This window comes from Mauremys mutica, chromosome 3 (genome assembly GCF_020497125.1).
Source record: "Mauremys mutica isolate MM-2020 ecotype Southern chromosome 3, ASM2049712v1, whole genome shotgun sequence".
NCBI classification, from domain to species: domain Eukaryota; kingdom Metazoa; phylum Chordata; order Testudines; family Geoemydidae; genus Mauremys; species Mauremys mutica.
The window spans coordinates 131,903,494-131,926,369 of record NC_059074.1 but is presented as its reverse complement, the minus strand read 5'-3'; the positions used below and the strand labels follow the sequence as shown (position 1 = coordinate 131,926,369).

The window sequence follows — 22,876 nt, the reverse complement described above, 5'->3', positions numbered from 1 at the left end:
CAAAGCTTACTAGAGAGTACTTAGCCCTGTAACTCCCAGTCATTTCAGTGGGAGTTCTGTGGCTAAATTCTCCCAGCTGGCTTTGAAAATCTCAACCTCCATCTGTTTGTTTACTGGGGAGCGGTGCTGTTACAAACCCACATTCCAGCAAAGGATATGCTGGTGCTCCTCACTTCCAAAAGCTACAGGGAATTAAAAGCTCTTTGCTCCAGATCCTCAGCTGCTGTAAATTGGCTTAGCTCTACTGAAGTCAATGGAGCTACACTGATTTACCCCAGCAGAGGATTTGGCTCTTTCAGTCCATATCAAAGTATTTGTTGTTTCCAGTCGAATGCAAGTGAAACACTGATGGATTTTGAATAAGATCTGTAGCCAGGGGATTTTAATGAATAAAAATATGTTTTTAAAAAACTAGTGCAGGCCCCTTTTACTCTTGCCAACACTTTGTGTTTTGTCTTTTGTTCAGTGTGATTGCATCTGCATCACTATGGTAGCTAATGAATAATTATTTAATTTACCAACCTCTGGTGGCAGCATTTTAGCGTTAAAGATATTGCAACGCAGTCTCTCTTTCTCCACACCCACGCACAGTCTGTCACAAGGAAAAACTATAAATCCTTGATATTCTTATTTTAGGCTAAATTTGTTTACCTGTCTGTTCAGATGCGACACAAGAGCTTTATTTAATGTGACTATGGCCACAAGCTAAACAGTAGGTGCAGATAAACGTGGTTACATTTTTTCATTTTTACTGTCAACATATATCAGCTCTCATCTGAGCCACCTGAAATGAATACTGTACCATCTATATCCCTGTGAATTCCTGCAAAATTTCCAGAGCTCGCTCATGCAAATTTGTGCTAAGCTTTTTGACGAAAACTGGTGTTTCTTTTAAAAAGAATAACTGGTCCTAAAGTGGTGTTCTTGGGCCATGGGGGGGTTGGACAGGTGTGTATGTGTGGGAAGCTTTTCAAATATATCTTTCAGATTCTGGGACACAACCATGAATCATCTCAGATTTTCAAGGAAGGAGTGACCAGAGGGTATCGGAGGAGTACAGGGTGGTATGAGTTCTTTTTGGGGACTAATTTAGGTGGGGGACTGGTGGCAGAGAGTCATATTTATTTACTGATCTTCCTGCTCTGTCTTATCTATTCCAGCATGCTAGAGATTCTCCAGTGGGCCCTGAAAACCTGGGGCACCCCAGACTGAGGTAAGTATTTTGTTTGGGTGGGGGGACACCCCTATAAATATGTGCACGTTTGTCTCTGAAGTGGGAATGGCAGCAATTTTTAAAAACTACTTGTTTTACAGATTGAGCCACAGGGGCCCATTTCCCATGTTTTTATCTGTATTTTTAAATAACGTTGTTCTCGTCTGTTACCCTGGTGTCATTGCTTGAGGAAGTGGATGTGGAAGAGTGAGGGGGAAAGCGCTGAGCAGTGGCCACCTGTGTCCAGCCTAGTGTGTTGTCAGGCCTTCCCTGAACAGGAAGACTGTGGGTGACTGCTAAAGCAGTGTCAGCTTTCACCTCCTGACTTAAGGCTTGTCTACATTGGCAATTTACAGCACTGCAACTTTCTAGCTCAGGGGGTGAAAAAAACCACCCCCCCTGAGCACAGAAGGTTTCAGCGCTGTAAAGCACCAGTTCAGACAGTGCATTAGCGCTGGTAGCTACGCCCCTCGTGGAGGTGGGTTTTTTAGAGCGCTGGGAGAGCTCTCTCCCAGTGCTCTGCCACGACCGCACAAGCCACATTAAAGTGCTGCCGCGGCAGCGCTTTAGCTTTGCCAGTGTAGACTAGCCCTTAGTCAGGCCTAAGATACCCATTGTCTCAGAGGCCCCCGGCCAAGCCTGTAGGAGGGGCTCTGTGTGCTTTGGAAAAGGACACCAAGCTGCTGAGTACCAAACCATGCCCCAGCCCTGCCCTCAGGGACTGCACAGAACATAAAGGCACTCTGGGGACCTGACCACACGCTGCTTTGAAAATACCTTGAGCACCCACAGATGCCAAGTGCTCTCCCCTCACCCAGCTTTAAGCCGCTCCTGCTGTCATTTGGGGGCACACAGACTAGACGCTTCTAGCCTGTGTGTAGTTGCTATGCCTGGATTCACTCCAATGTATGTGTGATGCATTTGTAGTGACACAGAGCGGAAACAAAACTGTTTCTTGTTTGCAAAACTGGAATCTCCTGTGTCCCCCTCCCCCTCTCCAGCCCTGGGAGTTATCTTGACATGGTGGTTGGCCTTTATTGCTGTTGCATATCTGAACTAGCAGAACCAAAGACTTCTAAATTTTGCCCTGTTGTTGGTATATATGTGTGCAGTGATCCAGATGGCAAGTTTTATTATTGGTTACATGAAATAATAGCTGACTGCATGACGGCCCCAGTTAACCCATGATAAAGTGAAAACAGGGACAGGATAAAAGACAGCTGTAGCCGGTGGTTGATTAAGGCTAAAATGGGACCCAGATCCACCAGAACTGCCAGATCCACAAGACACCTGTTAGTGCCTCTGCCTGTGATAGCTTCCGCTCTTCTCTACTTCTGCATCCTTGATCTTGCACCAGAGTGAGGCAGCACAGCTCTGGTAAGATGACTAACAGAATAAGATCACTGCCTCTCCACCTGCTCTGCTCTCTCTGGCTCATTGTTAGGACTGGAACTCAGCTCCCAAATCCCAAGGATCCTACTTTAATTCGTGGCTGTTTGATAATACCCGTACTTTTAAGGAAATGGCCATGATATGCGTCATTACCTCTCATCTGGCAGCCATTGAGTTGTTCAGAAAAATTCACTTCTATCTTAGAAGAGGAGACTCATTTGTTCCTTGGTTTCACTGTGATTTTAACTTTTTCTTGAAACTAATGGATTAGGATTTGATAATATTTTGAGTTACAAACTCCAAGTTCCTTTGAAAATTCTCCAAGTAACTTTTCAGACCAGTACAATACAGTGCTCTGTAGTGTCACTCTGAAACCATCCCCTTCAGAGCGCCTTGGGATGGGGGAGATCAGTGCATTTCTTTACAGGTGAGTCAATGGGCCTGTGTAAATAAGGACTAGGACTGACCAGAAAATTTCCACTGAAATGAATGCAATCCCCCCTCATTTTTTGACCATCTGCAATCAAAAGAAATCCACTGAAGTCATTGGAGTTGCACCCTTGCAAAACTGGTCACCATCAGGTGTATATTCTGGTACTCTTGTGCGGGTTCTCTCTGGTCCACTTTAATAACACTTCAGGGGGAAGCTGTAAGCATAACTGTGTCAGCTCAGTGAAACTTGAATAAGTAACATTTGAAATGTTAGAAATATATGCAACAGACATACACAACAGGGGAGGATGAAATAAATTAACTAATTTCAAGACCTGTTTTTGTTGCCCATAACCTTGGTCTCTGGGCACATTTATATATTAATACCAGATACAAATAAATATAAGTTTCCCACATGGGCAACTCACTGAAATACTACAGCTAATGTATAGCTCAATAACTATTAATGTGGGATTAATTCCTTTAAAATTACTGCTAGTGAAGGTGACCATTGGGGAAAAAGTGTTTCTGGTTTGATTAGGAGAAGTTCCCAAAATTTTCAACCTTTAAACTTATCAAAATGATCCTGATACTTTGGTGTGTGTACCTTACAGCTATCCCCCCCCCCCCCCCGAAGTCATTTGAAAATTCAATTTTTGACATCACAGAAGACTCAGTCCTTTATAGGCAAGTATACAGGGGACCAGGTGGTTTTTAAATCAAAGTCCCCAAACTTAGAACAGGCAGTCTGCTAGAAAACTCCCAATATATATTGCCTCACATGCACTGTAAAGTCATAACACAGGATGAACTGTGGATTCTTGTCATGCTGATGTAAGCATTATACATCACACGCTTGAGTGGCTATGTATATGGAAACATAATCATGCTAGCCACATGTTTAGATACTGAGATGCAGCCTCTTATGTGTCTTTGTGGTGGCACTGATTTCCTTGTTAAGTTGGGCCAAATCCATATCCGTCGTAAGTGGTTGCAACTCCACAGAAGCCAACTAAATTGCACTTGCTTATTCCAGCATGACAAACAAAAGAAATTGTATCAAATTAATCCCTGCAGTTGCATTTCAATCAATGGAGTTACCCTATGGAGAATTTGGGCCATGGTGTTCATTGCATTTTGAAAAATTAAGATTACTGATAGGGAGAATGGCTTGCGGCTGGTTGAGGAACAAGGAGAAGCTTGGCGGTATTGCTGTATCTGCTCATTAAAAGCTCACAGATTGTTAAGGTCAGAAGGGTCCATTATGATACCTAGTCTGATCTCCTGCATAACACAGGCTATGGAATTTCCCCAGTCACCTGTAAAGGAAAAGGGTTGGTTCAGCTTCTTTATAGTGAATAAGGCCAGGGAGTGTACTTCTTCCCCTTTCTTCCTTTATTTCTTTTTTTTTAAAGAAAGGTTGCTTTTTACATGAGGCGTATCTAGTCTTGTCTCCCCTCATTTCACGGGAGAGCTGCTCAGAGAACCAGAGAGCTGGAGTGGGAGCTTTTTCAGTTAATTGAAAGGGAAGTTGTACTGAATTTTTAACAGATCTTTTCTCCCAATTCTTTGTCAGACTGAGAATACAAATAATTTCAACAGTTCACGACAAAATGGGTTTACCCAGGACAGTCTTTTCTCGTGCACTAACAGTACCATCTGCTGTCGTGACATTTCTTATAGTGTCAGAGAACATTCTTTAACCCTTTCTTGGTTGTCACAGCCTGGCATGACTAATTTGTGCTCCCTACCTCAGCATATGGACATAGAGTCAAATGAGGTTATAACAAAATTCTCTTACATGCTTCTGTAAGAGAATTTAACAAGCGAAAAAGAAAAGCAGGATGATTATTGGTAGTGACCATCAGGGCCGTCCCTATGGGCGTGTGGGGCCCGGGACAAATCAACCTCCCTGCTAGTCTCCTAGCTGTCCTCTCGGCATGGCTACCACTCGCCTCCTCACCCCCACGCCCTCTGCTCTCCTCCTTGCCGTCTGCCAGCCCGCCCACCTGCCTTCTCACTGCCCTCTGGCCTGCCCACCTGCAGCTCACCTCCTCGCCTTCCTGCTGCTTGCCTCCCCATTCGCCTCCTCACCTGACTATTGGGACAAATGGTGTCCCGATCGTACATCGGTCGGGATGCAGGACAAAGGGTTAAATATTGGGGCAGTCCCAATTTTATTGATGTGTGGGGCCCCCCAAAGCGTGGGGCCTAGGGTGGTCACCCTGATTTGCCCTACCCAGGGGACTGCTCTGGTGACCATTATTTCAGATATCATGGCAATGGGTGCCATGTAAGAATCTAGATAGAATTGCAATAGAATCATAGAATATCAGGGTTGGAAAGGACCTCAGGAGGTTATCTAGTCCTCAAAGCAGGACCAATCACCAGACAGATTTTTGCCCCAAATCCCTAAATGGCCCCCTCAAGGATTGAGCTCAGAAGCCTGGGTTTAGCAGGCCAATGCTCAAACCACTGAGCTATCCCTCCCCCCTAATAATAAGGGACAGTAAACACAGATTAAGCCAGGGGCACAGTAAAGCATATATTTAGCCATAACCCTACAGTCTCTGCCATGCTGCATGTTACAGAAGGGCTACTCACCCATCACATGACCCAGGCAGGGATTTAAGGGAGGAGTGTGTCCTCCTTCCACCTGTGAGAGAGGCCAGGGAAAAGCCTCTGTGGACTAGACAGGGAAATTGCTTTGTTTTGATGTTACTCATGAGTTTTTTGTTTAACCAATAGAATTATGCCCTGAGGTCAGGGCCTGAAACAGCCTTGGGTATGGCACTGCTTACAGTTCTGTTACACAGTGCTTACAAGCAGCAGGCTAAAGCCAGTGTGTTTAATTAGTTAGGAAATACTCTTAAAGTACAAAGAAGGGCATGTTACTGTGTCAGTTTAATGGGATCCTTGTCACTCTCCCATGTACCAGATAGAAGAGTTACACTCTGCTTTGTTTGAATTCTGGAGTTTGTGAGCATCTGCAGCAGCAGTACCAGGGACACAGAGATGAATGCACTTCAGCGGTGGTGATGACCTTCTACTTATAGAAGAGTCGGGGATTCTCACAAGCTAAAAATGCTCTAAGGCAACAGTTTTGATCAGGCAACCTAGTGAAGTACATCCATTAAGTTATAACCTTTATATCCATCCTATACAATGCGGGGCAGTAATCTATAACCCACTACTTCCCATTATCACACTGTAGCATTACTAGTGTTCTGCAGCAATGTGGACTTCCTGTTGGACTTCAGTACTGCGAACTATCCAAAGTGAAAATAGCTCTGTTTGTTAAATGTTGCCTGTTGTCTATTGCATGTTAGACCGCCACTGAGAAACAATTCTATTGCATTAGGCATTTAGATAATTTGAGCATTTTCAATACTATTTTTTTCTTGTTTCTAAGAATAATGGCAGGAGGGAAAAGTCTCCATTAATAATCTATCTGTGCCTTCGTGTCCCATTTGCAAAGTGGGGATGATAATACTTTTCCTCCTACCCTTTGTCAATCATGTCTATGTAAACTGTAAGCTCTTCAGGGTGGGGACTGTTTCTCACTATATATTTGTAGAATGCTTAATACAATGGGGCCTTGATCTCAGGGGGACCCAGAGGTGCCATCATAATTCTAATAATAATAAATTATTAGACACAGGAGAACTGTGAAAGGTTCCATTAAGAGAAGAACCTGAAAGCTTGGATGGGCACCTGAGGCTTATGCAAACCTCTTGGGCATGATTCTCCTTTCAATTACACCATACTATTCTTGTGTAATTCCATTGCAGTCAATGGCTTCACTCCTGACTTCTTATGCCTGTTAAATGTGCAAAACTCCAGCACAATCCTGCAGTGTGAGCCTGGATTTTAATAGGAGCTACACATATGAATGACGTACAAGATCTAACGGTTGGAGTTCATTCTTCAGTTGCCCTGAATTCACACTTGGTACAGCAGGGAGTAGGCAGAATAGGCATCACCTTTCTGCTGCTCCTGGGCTGCCAGGGAGCTAAAATGGCCTGTGTCGTGATTTACAGCAGTTCCAATGCCACTGGAAGTTACGCTGGGTACGGCGGCCAAATTTCTGGCTGAGTGCTGTGTGCTCCACCACACTCCCTTTCTTCCCTGGCATGCTCTCTTCCTTACTGCTGACAATACCATCTGTGCTGAGGAATAGAGCTGACTGGAAAATTAAAATCCATTCCTGCAAAAAATTCCCATTTTTGAATATTTTTCCCATCCAAGTCTGGCTGAAAATTCAAAAACACAAAGTTGTTTTGCAGGAAGGAATTTCCAGGAAAAAAACATGTTTTGGGAGAACCAAAATAGAATCTTCCAGCATACCTGGAAAGCTCTTATCAATTTCACTTTCTCCCTGCAGGCAGAAAGTGAGATTGACAAAAGCCTCTGGGGGGGAGGGGTAGCCAGGAATCCATCATGGCAATGTTTCCCAACAGAAAATTGGATTTTTTTTTTCAAAATTGAAATTTTCCTACAGAAAATGTCAATTTTTGCAAAAAGGGCAATTCTCAGAGAAAATTCTCATCCAGCTTTACTGAGGAGGGAGGTGACAGATGGCACAGCATCCAAGGACCAGCTGTGATGGGAGCATTCTCAGCTTCCCCTTTAGGGTGGCTTTCTGGCTGCTTTGTGCTACCTCAGTGCAATGCAGCCTAAACCAGGGTTCAGGAACCAGACCTTGGATTGTAAATGTCTCCAGAACAGACACTTGTGAGATTTCACTCACTTTCTGGTGGGCAATGCCTTAAGAAAAGCTTTTCTCACAGTGTTTGGTGTTTCTGGTCCCTGTCAGAAGCTGGTGTGGAAAAAAAAAAACCCCTATTAAACAAACAAAACGAAATAACTTTTTCAAACCTCATTAAATGTGAATCTCTAACTTCTTCCAAATATGACCTGAGTTTGACTTTATGCATCTTTTTAAAATTCAGGTTCTCAGCAGCCTGAATAATTTGCGGCCCACACATCTCTGGGGCACATTTTTGTTCCAGACCTAAGTGGTCTGTTTACTCATAAATAAAATAGAGATGTAAAGTTACCGCCTGCAAAGTAACATAGATTCATAAGAAATAAATATAGCTGAGGGTTTACTGTCTGTGTTGCTAGCAGAGTAATGACTTGTCAGCACAATTGTCTTCCAAAAGAGGCCAAGGGGGGGAAATAATGAAGGTTGATCCTGTAGGTTTCTGGGGAGTGATGATGTAGCTTGGAGAGAAAGATGACGCTACAATGAATTTCATTAATGAGCTCTATTCCCCACATTCTAGAATACAAAAGGGAAAGCATAGTTCATGCAATAGTTGGCTTTTAGCTGTAAAGGAGACACCTGCCATTGAAATACATTAGATAGATGTGATCCGCCAAAGCAATGGAATAGGTACAGCGGTGAAGTTTCAGTCCTTGAAAAATAGCCTTTCACACCACTGAGAGATTGATTCCTAAAGTTTTCCTTTAAATACATCCTAATGCATGGCCATATTGACTTCAGTGAGGCTCCATGTAGACACAAGGGGACTGCCTGCATAGATCTATTTGTAGGGTCAGGGCCTATGTTAGTAGAATACATTGAGCTGCTCTTCTGGTGAAACAAGCTATACAAATGGCCAGTATTTTTTTTTATTCATTTTTTGTCTTAAATGTATAATTATTTGTTCTCTAACACTTACATAGTCAAAAAGCCATAAAAATACATCTTTACAAAAATTAAGTTAAGCCCATTATTTTCTGGGGTTATGGTGTAGGAGATCATAAGTTCTCGGCACATACCATGAAATGTAATAGTAAGTCTTTGATTCTGTAAATAGACTTGATGAAATGTTAACAGTCCTTCTGTATGGTATCTGTAACAAAGCTGGAAGATAATAAGTGTGATTTGGAAAGGTCTCTTAAATCAGTTCGACTGTGGGCACCATGCCCACAGTTTGCTTAATTTTTTAAACCTTTTTTGGTAAATTAATATTTTGGACAATGATGAATATAAATAATTTACATCCACAGCTTTCATGTTGTATGCTCACTGAGCTGGATTTCCAAAGGCATCAAGCCAGGATCTAATTCCTGGCTTTATTAGGTCATGAAACAGAATGTGCACAGAAGATATAATGTCCTTAAGCTGCAACATCAGCAGCAACAGACAGACCTAATGCTGCTGGATTTAACAGAATTAGATTTCATGTATAGTTAATGAATGCAAATGTCACTTAATTTTTACAGCTAGTGATGTAATACATTGTATAAGACACACACATGCAATTGCAAAAATTATTCAGATTTATGATTCCTGCAGCCTGTGTCCTGTTTCAGCCCTGTAAAATGTATCCTCCTGTGGGGAAAGGCTGTAGAAAAATGCCAGCAAGATTACTGTATAATTTAAAGCCACCTGAGGAGCAATATTAAAATATGCATTAGGATGTTACGAAGGTTGCATGTGTTTTTATTTTCCAAGTAGTAAGAAATAGTTAAGAGCTGGTGGCAGCTGCAGCAACAAGAGTGGGAGCTGGGTTCGGACTGATACTGAGCAGCTTCCTGAAGAGAAACAGGTTAGTCTCCTGAGGGCTGTAATACCTTGGTCTCATTCCTGTTGTTGGATTTAATATGTGAATGGCTGGTGTGTTAGTGGCCTGTAACATACAGGAGTTTGGACTAGATGATCTGATTTTCCCCTTCTGGCCTTAAACTCTTTGACTCTAAACACTTTCTAAATACCTTGTGGAGTGTTGTATCTTTCAAACAATATATACAGCATTTCTAGTTCTTCCTCTCAGACCCTGGCCCAATAAAAACAGTGAGAAGGCCAAATTCAATCCATGTATAAGGAGGTCAGAGCTCTATTCCAGTGGAGTTATGCCAGAGCTGGCCCTAGGAGTGTGTTGCTCAACAGTTTTCTCTCTGACCAATTAATCAGCAGGTCTATGAAGAGAGTCCCATCCAGCTCTCCTTGACAGAAAGGGGGAAGAGATGAGATTTCCCCCCCTTTTTTCCATCAAGGAAATCTGAATGGGCCTTGATATAAGGCCTAGAGATTTGCTGAGTGAAAAGTGAGGAGGAGAATGGAAGGGTCAATTAAACATGCAGAGCACCCAAAAAAATAGAAGTCTTAAAAAAAATAAATGAAAATCATAGCTTAATCCTTAATTCTCAAACACAGCAACGACAAGAGCAGAATGGACATGAAAAATGGTTCAAATCTATAGGAGACATCCCATGCATGGAGAAGTCTGACTACACATTAAACTAGACGAAGTCAGACAAGTGTAGGACCTTTCCTAGGCTATAGGCTGATCCTGCACCCACTGGATTCTGTACAAAACTGCCATTGCCTTTAATGGGAATAAATACAATTTGTAAAGATACATCTCAAATAGGGTGACCAGACAGCAAGTATGAAAAAAATCAGGACGGGGGTGGGGGGGTAATAGAAGTCTATATAAGAAAAAGACCCCAAAATCGGGACTGTCCCTATAAAATCGGAACATTTGGTCACCCTCCATCTCAAATGACAACAACAAATCCACATTTCTAGGCACAGTAGAAGGAAAAAGCACACAATGTAATTTGAAAGAGAAATTCTAGGTTAGCCTACACATTTATTACACAAATTGCTGTTTGAAGTCAGTCAGTCTTTGCAAGTTACATTTAGGGGGATGACTTGCCCTACTCCCCTCTCGCACATTAGATGGACCAGCTATATATACTTCCCTGGGGTATACAGCACAGAAGCCACCCAGCCAGACAGCTATTCATTCCAATGAATAAGCAGCTCAATTCTCACAATGTGTGTTTGAGTCCCCACTCAGCTAAGCCGTGATAAACACCAGTACTTCATGGTGAGTTCTGAATTATGTTTCCCAACCACCACTGGTTTGGGATGGAGGCCATGAACTTGTATAAATTTGACCCTTTATATAACTTTTGCCAGGGCTACTTGCCACAAAATGCTGCTAGCAAATTGGCATTCCCCCACCTCTTTACACTTTATGCTGGAGGTGCTGATAGTGTAAAAAGTTTTGCAGGTCATGCAAAAAACATTTAAGGCTGTCTCTGCTTCCTATGGAAAAAAGTATTGCTTTCCTGCCAGACAGATGGACCTGTAAGAAGCTGGGGCAATATTCTCAATTGATGTAATTGCTGTAGCAAATTACAACAAAGAGAAAGTGGAAGAAAAAATTGGCCAATGTAATTTAAAAAATAATTATTTACAATATATCTAGTAAGGAAAGAGTTGAGTGAAAAAAAGTCTGGTGTCTGCTCTCTTTATTTTCTTTTATGACACCATTTTACTTATGACATCAAGAAAAGGACGATGTCTAGTATTACTCAAACTTGAGCAAAGTTCCCAGCAACTACCACCTGTGAAAGTATGATCAGTCTTTTTATAGTGAAAAGTGTTTTATTCTAGACTCATTTTACTTCTACAACAATGCACGTACAGCAAATCCAGCACTGCCATACATCTGCATAAATATTTGATACCTTTAATAGCATATGCAGCACACACTGTATGGTGACCCTTGGGCAGAAAGACCAAGTAAACTCATGTACCACCTGTGTATATTATATTGTGGTGTTCTGGTAATATGCCAAGGTCTCCTGAAAAACCAGTGTAAAGTAACAGTTCTATTCACAGAGTTTCAAAAATCAGAAGAAAGGCTGTACTGTTTAATAATTAAACAAAACTGAGACATTGGTAGGTGATTCACATTATTTATTGAAATAACACAAAAATCATCAACCACTCACAGTCACTTCTATTATAAACATCTGTTCTCTGGGGAATTGCTTACATGAGGAGAAATCCTGTTTTTTAGAAATGTAATAAGCAAAAAAAGTGGTTTTGGGAATATTATAATGCAAATGCCACTCCTGCTGTGAGCAAGATTATTATTCACCCTGGATTTAATTTAACTTGGAGAAGTGCACTATGATTTTACCTACTAGAAATACAGATCGCAGAAAAATTCTGCCCTTCGCCATGGATTTACATAGTCTTTCTGTGGATTTCAGTATTTTCTGCTAAATGTAACTTACATTCCCTCCGGATTGTGGAGAGGTGCTTCTGAATGAGAAGCAGTGAAGTACTGTGATCCAGATAATGAGTCTGCAGACAGATAGAAGTGATAGCTCTGAGGAACAAATTTTGTCGCAAACAACCCAACTTACCACCCCATATGTACAAAAGTAGTAGAACTGAGGAAACCTACTAGACTTCTACTGGCAGAGGTCAGAAATCAGAATTTTTATGTCACAGGAAATTCTGGTATGTCTAAATTTTTCATTCTGAATAGGGACAAAAAGTCAAAATATTGAATTTTTCCCTGAAAGGAAAGTTTAGAAAAAATTCAATTTGGAAATGCCAGAACATTTTATTTTGACATTGTGCATTGATTTGTCTAACTGATTTGAAATGTTTAGTTTTTACTTGGTTTGACACTTAATTTGTGTCCACCTGAGTCACCTCAGTGTCTCATGCCCCTACTTTCCTCTCTCGGTTGAGGTCCCTACAGCTTTCATGATGCACTGCAGCCACTAAACTACCATAATGCAGTGCAGCAGTTCAACCAGAGGGGAGACCATGGTGAATCATGGGAGCTGAAGTCCATGGAGGTAGCCTGGCCCATACCAGTGAATGGGGACATGAGGCACTCAAACTACCATTGCAGAGGTCAGTACCACCATGTTAAGTGATGTCAGAGACTAAGTCTGGTATTTTTGTCATTAGTGGGGGTTCCAGGCTGAGGCAGGGGTTGGGGTGTGAGAAGGGGTATGGGCTCTGGGCTGGTGGTGTAGGTTTTGAGGTGGGGCCAGAAATGAGGGGCTTAAGGTGTGGGGAGGGGCTTCAGGCTGGAGAGTGGGTTGGGCTCCAGATGGGGGTGCAGGCTTTGGGGTGGGGCTGGGGACAAGGAGTTTGGGGTGTAGGAGGGTGCTCCAGACTGGGACCAAGGGTTTTGGAGGGTGGGAGGCGGATCAGGGCTGGGGCAGGGGGGGTGGGGCGGTGTGTGTGTGTGTTCACGTTCTGTGCAGCGCTTACCTTAAGCAGCTCCCAGAAGCAGCAGCATGTCCTCCCTCTGGCTCCTCCGTGGAGGCGTTGCCAGGTGGCTCTGTGCACTGCCCCATCCACAGACGCCGCCCCCCCAGCTCCCATTGGCCTATACGTGTTGGAGAAAGGAGGCCAAGAGAAGGAGTTGAGTGTGATCTTCAGAGGAAGCGGGGGCAAGGTTTCTTGGGCACAGTGCTTGCTGGAGTGGCAGACTTTGGGATTTCTGAGCAAGCAAACTGCTTGCTGTTTGTTTGTTCTGTGTTCAAGGATAACATTTTTGTAAATAAACAAGATCACACCCAGAATATATCTAATTCATAGAACTGTGTCTCATCCTAACAGAAACAGTCTTCTAAGGCCCTGAAGTTTGGCTAACTACTTGGGCCAAAGGGGCAACAATATATTGTATTTGCAATGCAAGTTTTGAATGTTTGAGATATTAAACAAGGTTATCTAAATATTTCCTTTTCTTTTTATATCAAGAATCAGTGAATCCAAATATTTAGAATTTGAGTGGATTCATGTTAAGATTGATTCTAAATCATGCTATTGTGTCCTCCCTTATTTATAATCAAGTAGTTTGCATATGCCATATGTGCAATCCATTTGCTCAAGAATAAGAAATATATGGAAAGTGAATAGTTATTTCCAGGGGGACAGAAATGCCACTGAAACAAGGATAAACCCTCTTATGCCCTATGCCCTATAATTAGTTCTAGTTGGATATTATGTTTTGAAGGGAGTAGGTGAAAGTTAGGGACTGTCTCCAAGAATTACCACTTGAGTACATTACCTGGAGAAAATTCCTACTAGGACCCAACCCAGCACAAAGCTGGTGTACAACATCCTCAGTGCAATCAGAGTGAGGAAATGGGCTTTTAAAACAAAGGTGCTTTACTGTTTCCTAAATGCTGAGATTTGGAGCATAGGAAGCTGATATGTGATTGGTTAATCCCAATTGTTTGTCAGCACAGTTTTGAATCAGAGTGATCCAACATGTGTTCTCTATATATTGCACAGATTACATGAATGATAGAGAAATATAGTTTACTTAACTATTTTCATGAGAAGAAAAGCTAACTCTCTTTCCATCATCACTCATATGCAGATAAATGGTGATACAAATGAAGCATTCACAGGACTGGACACCGTAAAGAAAGGCATCTCACTATTAATACGGGAGTAACTGTGTCCATCCATGTGTTAAATCTATGAGTATGGCCACTGTGAATAAGGGCCAAAATGTTCAAACTGGATACCTAAATTCAGGCACTTAAATTCATATTTAGGCACCTAGATAGCAGTCTATCTTTGGCCGAGTGGTTGCCAGAAGCCTGAGCTGATCAGGCTGAGTTTGGCATTCCTGCAGTTAATACATGCTGGGCCTTTTCTCCAACCATCCTTTCACCCGAGAGCTTACCAAACACAGCGTGCACAGCAGACGTTGAAATATTGTTAATATAGACAAAATTAGAGAGCAAGCTTATGAAGACGTACAGCAACGTCAGTAATCTTCAAATCTGCTAGTCAAGTGCTGCAGAGAATTGGTTGGGCAGGACAGGAAACTCTCTACATGAAGCTATTGCAGAACAGACACCGTGTCATCACTTCCTGTGTGCAGCAGGCTGACTCAGGAATGGTTGACCTGTGAATCGATGGTTTATTTAGTGGTAAAAGGCTACTCTGCCTCTTGTTGCCTTGTACATGAGGCCAGGAATTGGCTCTTACTTTGGTTTCTTGGTTCTGTTTGGTAGCTTTTGCAGTCTGCGTAAAGATTTGTTTGCACTGACCTAAGACAAGCATGCAGTACATATGGCTCCATGTGAGCTTCCTTCCTTAATTCATTCCTGCTGTTCCAGTCCTGGGATTTCCCCAAGAGTGATTTCCAATGTTGTTGAATTTGTGATGGCTTAAATGTTGACAAATGACCACTCAAGACTGATATGAACACAAAACAGATGCTACCTGTGATACTATGCCAGAAGCAGACTCTGCTTCCGAGAACAGAAGGGCAAATGGATTAAACCACTGCACCACTTATGCCCTTTCGAAGGTAAAATGTCTACCTGTCTTCTGAAAGCTTAGACAGTGTACACAATTGCTCTGGTTTTGCTCATCAGTCTGCACTCAGTAGTTCCAATTTATAGAGTTTTAGATATATGCTGTTATGCTTTTTAAATAAACATTTCTCTTTTGATTTAATAATCCTTTGAACAGAAGTTTACTCCCTCCTCCTATTCTACACCTTATTGTGGGACTGAGTTGGTGTATTCCCAAATGCGTGGTCAGAACTCTTCTTGTTGCATAGGAAATGCACTCTGTGTGAAGACGGGAAGTTTTCTTTCATTTATGGCATCATTATTGAGGAGTATGTAGAATAAACAGACACAGGACCTGATTCACCTTGTGTTGTCATTTACACCTGTGCAAAACAAGTGTCAAGTGGATGTGGAAAACTAACCTGTGCATAAACTAATAGAGAAATAGGATTTGGTAACACTTCTACACCTACTATGTGCAGGTGTAGATGACTGCACAAAGGCGAAAGGGAGTGGAGAATCAGGTTCATAACTGTACTTTCTTCATACATTTTTTTAAACTATTCCCAAATTCCTTGCAAATTAAAGAATATTTCAGTTAAAATCCTAATCTCCAAAAACCGTGATTTCATATTTTTGCATGAATCCATGTACAGTAACCATTTTATTATGATAAACCTCTTCTGTACATCTCCAGTCTGTTTCATTAACCCTTATATGCAAGTCTTGCTCAAGAGTAGACAGGTGACTAGAATTTTAATCACACTAAGGCAAAAGGTCCAGTTCAGAGCTCATCTATACCAGTGTAGATCAGGAGTAACTCCATTGCAGTCAATGAGATTACACCAGCGTAAGTGAAAACAGAGTCAAGTCAGTGTTGTTCAGTGTCTGTCAGATTTACTGCATCATTGTAATTTACTACATTCACTTCCTTTCCTCCTATAGTAAAGTAACTCACCATTTCCATAGGAACTCCTTCTGTCTATACATCTACCATTCTCATTTTCCTGACAATATGCTTCCATTATTACACAGATAAAACCAACAGATAGTCTTTTGTGGTTTGTTTTCCACAAAGCAGGATATATTTTCACCAGCCTGTACAGTATAAATTAAAATAAAAACTAAAGTGCAAATATAAAAAGTTGAATTATTGGCTCCAATGATATTCAAGAAGGGGTGGTCAGAAAGGAGATTTAAAAAAAAAAACCAAAACACACTTTATGTCCGGTGTCCATCAGTATCCAAACACTTCGAGATAATGGTGGCCTTTTATTATGAGCAGCATAGTGATGCCTAGCACTCTACAGTGCAGTACAGAAGCCCCGGAGAACATAGGCGGCAGGTTTGTATAATTTTTGGTGGGGCCCAAAATGGTGGTGCCCCCCTGCTCCCGCCCTGTAAGCTGATATAAAATGAAGCTACAACGCGTCAGCGCCACAAGATTACAAGGGTCAATTAAAAGTGGAAAGTCAGAAGCAGCACTTGCCTACTTCAATATACAGTATTATATTTTGTTGCACCTGTTGTGATGAAGTGGGAATGTTCTTAATATTTTCTCTGAATACTGTGTGGGTGTCTCAGTTTCCCCTGCAAGATGCCAACTGAAGGTGTTGGGGACAAAGAGATCAGGTGGCCTCCTTGTCTGGAAGAGACACAGAGGCCAGAGGAGGGAGTGTCAGTTTGGAGCTGGCTGGGGAAATGGGGAGAGACCCAGAACTTGGTTCTGGGCTCCCCACCCCCCCAAGATGGACCTGACAGAGGGGTTCTGTTTTCTGTACCAAAAAGCTCTGTTTAAACTGTGTTCCCATCATCTAATAAACCTTCTGTTTTACTGTCTGGCTGAGAGTCACATCTGACTGCGGAGTTGGGGTGCAGGGACCTCTGGTTGCCCCAGGACCCGCCTGGGCAGACTCGCTGTGGAAAGTGCATCATGTGGAAGGGCAAGCTGAATGCTCTGAGGTCAGACCCAGGAAGGTGTAAGCTTCTTGCCCTGGAGACAGTCTGCTCAGAGAGAGGAGGCTCCCCCAGAGTCCTGACTGGCTTTGTATGGAGTTGTTCCAAAGCATCACAGCATCCCCTTCCACACCATGCACTTCCCAGAAGTCCGCACAGGCACTGACACTCCCTCCTCCGGCCTTTGTCTCTTTTCCAGGCATTAGGAGGCCACCCGATCTCTCTGTTCTCCAACACCTTCAGTTGGCATCTTGCAGGGGAAACTGATTTGGGAGAAATGAAGTAAAAGCTGCCCAAACCGAGCTTGAGCACTCCTGAATTTTGAGGTGTTCAAATCTGGAAGGCAGGTGCTGGGGGTGGGAGAGGGCTGTGGGCTCCATGGGGGAGCATGGCAGCAACTATCTGGAGCTGCACGGAGCCAGACACGCTGGTCTGAGTGGCACAGTAAGCGGTTTGGGGGTTGAAGGGGTAGGGGGTTCTGGGGTGCAGTCAAGGGACAGTGAGCAGGGGGGCTTTGATGGGGCAGAGATTCAGAGGGGCAGTCAGGGGATAGGCAGCAATTGGATAGGCATGGGAGTCCAGGAGGTTTATCAGGGGACAGGTAGGGGGTGCGGTCCTGGGGGGGAAGTTGGGTGGGGTCTCAGGAGGGGGCAGTTGGGGACAAGGAGAAGGGAGGCTTAGATAGGGGATGGGGTCCCAAGGGGCAGTTGTCTCGGGAGGGGGTAATCGGGGGACAAGGACCAGTGGTGCTTAGATAGGGGGTGGGGATCCTGGGGGGCAGTTGGGGCAGGGGTCTGGGGAGGGGGCAATCAGCGGCCAGGGGCTGGGATTCAAAGGGCTCTGGACTCCCTGCCCCTGCAGGCAGCGCAGAGCCCTCTGATTCCCGGCCGCGGCTGAGATTTAAAGGGCTCTGGGCTTCCCGCAGCTGCCGGCAGCGCAGAGCTCTCTGACTCCCGGCCGCGGCTGGGATTTAAAGGGCTCTGGGCTTCCCGCAGCTGCCGGCAGCCCAGAGCCCTCTGACTCCCCTGCGCTCCAAGCAGGGGAGAAACCTAGCTCCAAATATTGGTGGAGCAGAGCCCCTGATTGTGAATATTCCTGGGGCTTTAGCCCCACGAGCCCATATAAGTTGGCGCCCATGCCGGAGAATGGCAGTCCTACCTATCTCACACCCACAGAATGGGGAGCAGTGGGGACAAGGAGGCTTGAGTGTCACCTCACTTACACTGGTTCAAAACTGGTGTAACTCGGTTGACTTTGATGGAGTCACTCCTGCTTTATACTTGTTAGTGAGACAAGAATCAGGGCCAGGATTCCTTTCAAAGCTCATCCCTGCCATCCCTCAATCAGCCAGAAAAGTTACCCTTCCTCAGACCAGGTCCTGGTATCAGAATCTGTCTCTAAATAGCTGAAAATACAGAACAAAATTCAATTCTAGCAAATCTAAAATAACAAACCAAAATGTGCACACGAGGAAGGGGAAACATTCCTCACCACTCCAACACCTCTTGCTACAAGTGCCCTGGCCCGCTTTTAGCCAGCCAAACCCCTCCAATGTCTTTCTGTGACAAGAGCCTCCTACTTCCCTTTCAGATGGCTGTTCCTCTGGTCTTTTTGATCCTCTTCTTGGTGCCAAACCTACCCATCCTAACTGCAAGTGCTTTATAGGCTTGTCAAATCATGCACATCTTAAGTTTTGCACCTTGACAGCTCTGCAGTAGAAAGCAGCAAATGTGTTCTTCTGGATAACCTACTGCAGCATCTCTCCAGTTTTCATGGTTGCCATCATCACTGGATTTCAGGCATGTGACTATATAAACTTGAAAGGTGTGGGGTGGGAGGGAACCTATCCACCATACTTCATGAACCTGGGAGGTGAAGGGGACCAGAACATGGAAATGCATTTCTGTGTAGAGGAAGGGATTGAGGAGGGGTCTTAAATACATGAGTGTATTTGCATGAGGGGACTACCTGAGTGAAGGAGGTGAGATCACCATTTTACTATAGTGATTACATGACCCCAATGGCTTAGGAAGAATTAGTTTCCCCTTGAAAAGGGGAGAGAAAGCCTGCTGTATGCCCCCAAACTGGACATGGGGGAGTAGGTCTAGAGTTATCCCCCATTTTTAAAGAGGAGGTGGGGAGCTTCAGTCATCCCTGAGAAGAATTGAGAGAATTAGTAAGCACATCAGGAAGATCCCTGTAGCTGACTGCTGGTGGGCTTTCTCCCTCCTTCTCCTCAGGAGGGCACATTGGCTAAGAGAAAATATTTGTTGAGTGGGGAAGAAGAAGGCTGTATTGGAAAGGGAGCCATGGTGCCCACTGAAAGTTTGGATAAGCTGCAGATACAACAAGTGTATTCTGGATGTCTGGGGTGTATGGGGTGCCCAGAGAGGGGTAGTACCTCTGATGGGGGGACTTGTCGTACCCCTTTGGGGGTAGTCCGTCCACTTTGGTCTCCACCTGTCACTCAGCTCTCACCTGTGGCTCCAAGTAGCTGCAGCATATGCAGCGGCCACACCCTGGGCAACGGCCTTGACAGGCCGGCCAAACCAGGTGAGTGTAACTGATGGGACTCAAACCCTCAGTGAATTAGGGACATGCCTTCCTGCATGCGACGTCAGCTCCGGCGGACTGGGCGAAAGAGATCACTAAGATCCAACGGCCAAGAAGGCGGTTCTGCAACGCTTTGTGGAAAGCGAAGGGCTTGACGAGGCACGAAAGACGTCAAGGCCATCCACTGCAACCAAAGAAGTTACCAGTCGTGACGATTTTTCATACCATTGGTGTCTGGCTTCTAAGGTCGAGAGAGTGGGATTGCTCCCGTGCAACGGCTCTACCACTTAAAAAGCTTTCACGCACAGGTCCTGTGCAAATCATCAAACATCATCATCTTACCACGCAAGTCCTGTGGCGATGTGGGAGGGGCAAAGCGACAGGTGGAGGTTACCACTGGGAGTTGTAGTCTCAATCCTGCACGCGGGCGGCCTGTGGATAGGTGGTCATCCAGCTCTGTACTTGGGGCAGCAGAGTTGCCCGGCAGCATCCCAGGCGTCTGAGCAGCCCTCTTTAGGACAGCACTGCTCGCCCTAGTAAGGGAGGGGCCTAGAAAAGGTGGCCTAAAAATTGCCTGCCCTACAACAACTGGCCAGCAAGCCGCGGCTGGCAGTTTAACCCAATCTGCGGCCGAAACCAAAAGAAAAATTTGAGAAAACTCACCATTGGTGTATGGAATGTTCATACCCTCATGGATCGAGAAGCTGTTGCAAGACCTGAGAGAAGGACAGCTCTTATTGCTCGAGAACTAGCCCGCTACAACATTGATATAGTGGCATTAAGTGAAACAAGATTGCCTGGGGAAGGTTTCTTGAGCGAACCAGGAAGTGGTTACACCTTCTTCTGGAAGGGTAAGACTGAGACAGAGGACAGAATACATGGAGTTGGTCTGGCAATAAAAACCTCATTGATGCATCAACTCCCAGACCTTCCAGTGGGCATCAATGAAAGATTGCTGAAACTATGCTTCCCACTAAATGCCAAACGTTGTGCCACCATCATTAGTGCATAGGCACCCACTCTAACATGCTCTGACAACTCAAAGGAACAATTCTATGAAGATCTCGACAGACTGATCAAGGCCACACCTGTAACAGACAAACTACTCCTACTTAGAGATTTCAGTGCCTGAGTCAGGGCTGACAGTGAGAATTGGAAAGGAGTAACCGGGCCATACGGTGTAGGCAAAATGAACAGCAATGGACTACTCCTTTTGAGCCTTTGTTCTGAAAATGACCTGACCATTACCAACACCCTGTTCCGACAAGCGGACAAATACAAAACAACATGGATGCACCCTAGGTCCAAACGGTGGCATCTGATTGATTATGCAATTGTCAGAAGGCGAGACATCCAAGACGTACTGATCACCAGAGTAATGCGAGGCGCAGAATGCTGGACAGACCACAGATTAGTCAGGATGTCTCTTCAACTTTACATCGCTCCCTCTCAGCACAAACGCCCTAAGCATGTGCGACCTGCTTTCAACATAGCCAAACTGAAGGATGCTCAATGTTTCAACAATTTCCAGAAGAGTCTTGATGACAAACTGACATCCCACAGACAACTGATCGGTACTGTAACCGAAAAGTGGGACCAGTTCAAGCAGATAGTGACTGACACAGCAATAACATCTCTTGGACCAAAGAAAAGAACACATCAGGATTGGTTTGATGAGAACCAAGAAGAAATATGCTCAGCACTGGAAGTAAAGAGAAAAGCCTTTATCGAATGGCAGAATGATCCCTCCTCAGTCTCTAAACAGGACCATTTCAAGTACCTTCAAAGCAAAACACAGAAAGACCTCCGTCAGATACAAGACAACTGGTGGGAGAGCAAAGCCAAAGACATTGAGCACTATGCTGAGACCCACAACTCAAAGATGTTCTTCAGTGCTATTAAGACTATCTATGGACCTTCTAAACTAAGGACCACCCCATTGCTCTCATCAGACAACACAACGCTGATTAAAGATAAAGAAGGCATCAACAAAAGATGGCGAGAACACTTTAGCAACCTTCTCAATAGACCATCAACCGTGAATAATAATGTCCTCAATGAAATTCCACAACAACCTGCTCTGACAGATTTTGACTCTCCACCCACTATAGATGAGATTAAGAAAGCTGTTAGCCAGATGAGTTCAGGAAAAGCTCCTGAAAAAGATGGGATACCAACAGAGAGATACAAAGCAGCAGGTCCAGCAGCACTAGTAGCGTCTACAGCGTGATCATCAGCATCTGGGAAGATGAAAACATACCACAGGACCTTCGCGACGCTACTATTTCCTCTCTTTTCAAGAACAAAGGCAGCAAAGCAGAATGTGGAAATTATAGAGGCATATCCCTCCTCTCCGTTGGAGGGAAGATCATCGCCCGCATCATCTTGAACCGCCTAATAGCCAGTATCTCCGAGGTAAATCTACCTGAAAGTCAATGTGGTTTTCGACCTGGCCGGAGCACAGTCGACATGGTGTTTGTTGTCAGACAAATACAAGAGAAGTGCATTGAACAGAACATGCACCTGTATGCTGTCTTCATAGATCTGACAAAGGCATTTGATACCGTCAACAAGGAAGCCCTTTGGACTAGTCTAACATGACTTGGCTGCCCAAGAAAATTTGTCCAGATTATACGCTTTTTTCATGACAGGTGAAGTATTGTCTGATGGAGCCACATCAGCCCCCTTCAACATCACCAACGGCATGAAACAAGGATGTGTTCTCGCTCCTGTTTTATTTAACCTGTTCTTTGCATGTGTCCTCAACCATGCAATGAAAGATCTGGATCGAGGTATATATTTGAAATACCGGCATGATGGTTCACTTTTTGACCTCTGTCGCCTGAATGCAAAGACTAAGACAGTGCAGAAACTCCTTCTTGAGGCACTCTTTGCTGACGACTGTGCCCTCATGGCTCACACTGAAAATGATCTTCAGCACATTGTCAACAAGTTTGCTGAGGCCTCGCAACTTTTCGAACTAACTATCAGCCTCAGAAAGACAGAAGTTGTCCATCAACCTGCACCTGGATCAAAATCTTCTGTCCCAAGTATCTCCATTGACAGCACTCAGCTTAAAGTAGTGGAGAACTTTAAATACCTGGGTAGTGTCATATCCAGTGATGGATCACTGGATAATGAGATCAACGCATGAATATCCAAAGCTAGCCAGGCACTTGGCTGTCTGCGTGTCAAAGTTTTAAACCACCACAACATCCAGATGTCAACAAAACT

At 44.1% G+C, this 22,876-nt stretch overlaps 1 long non-coding RNA gene across 1 annotated transcript; it reads left to right on the top strand.

Moving 5' to 3' along the window:
* The first annotated feature begins 586 nt into the window (after positions 1-586).
* Positions 587-1,202, top strand: LOC123366925. Its single transcript, XR_006578227.1, has 3 exons — positions 587-712; positions 988-1,064; positions 1,161-1,202. It is a non-coding gene; the product is annotated as an uncharacterized LOC123366925 (long non-coding RNA).
* Positions 1,203-22,876: the final 21,674 nt, after the last annotated feature.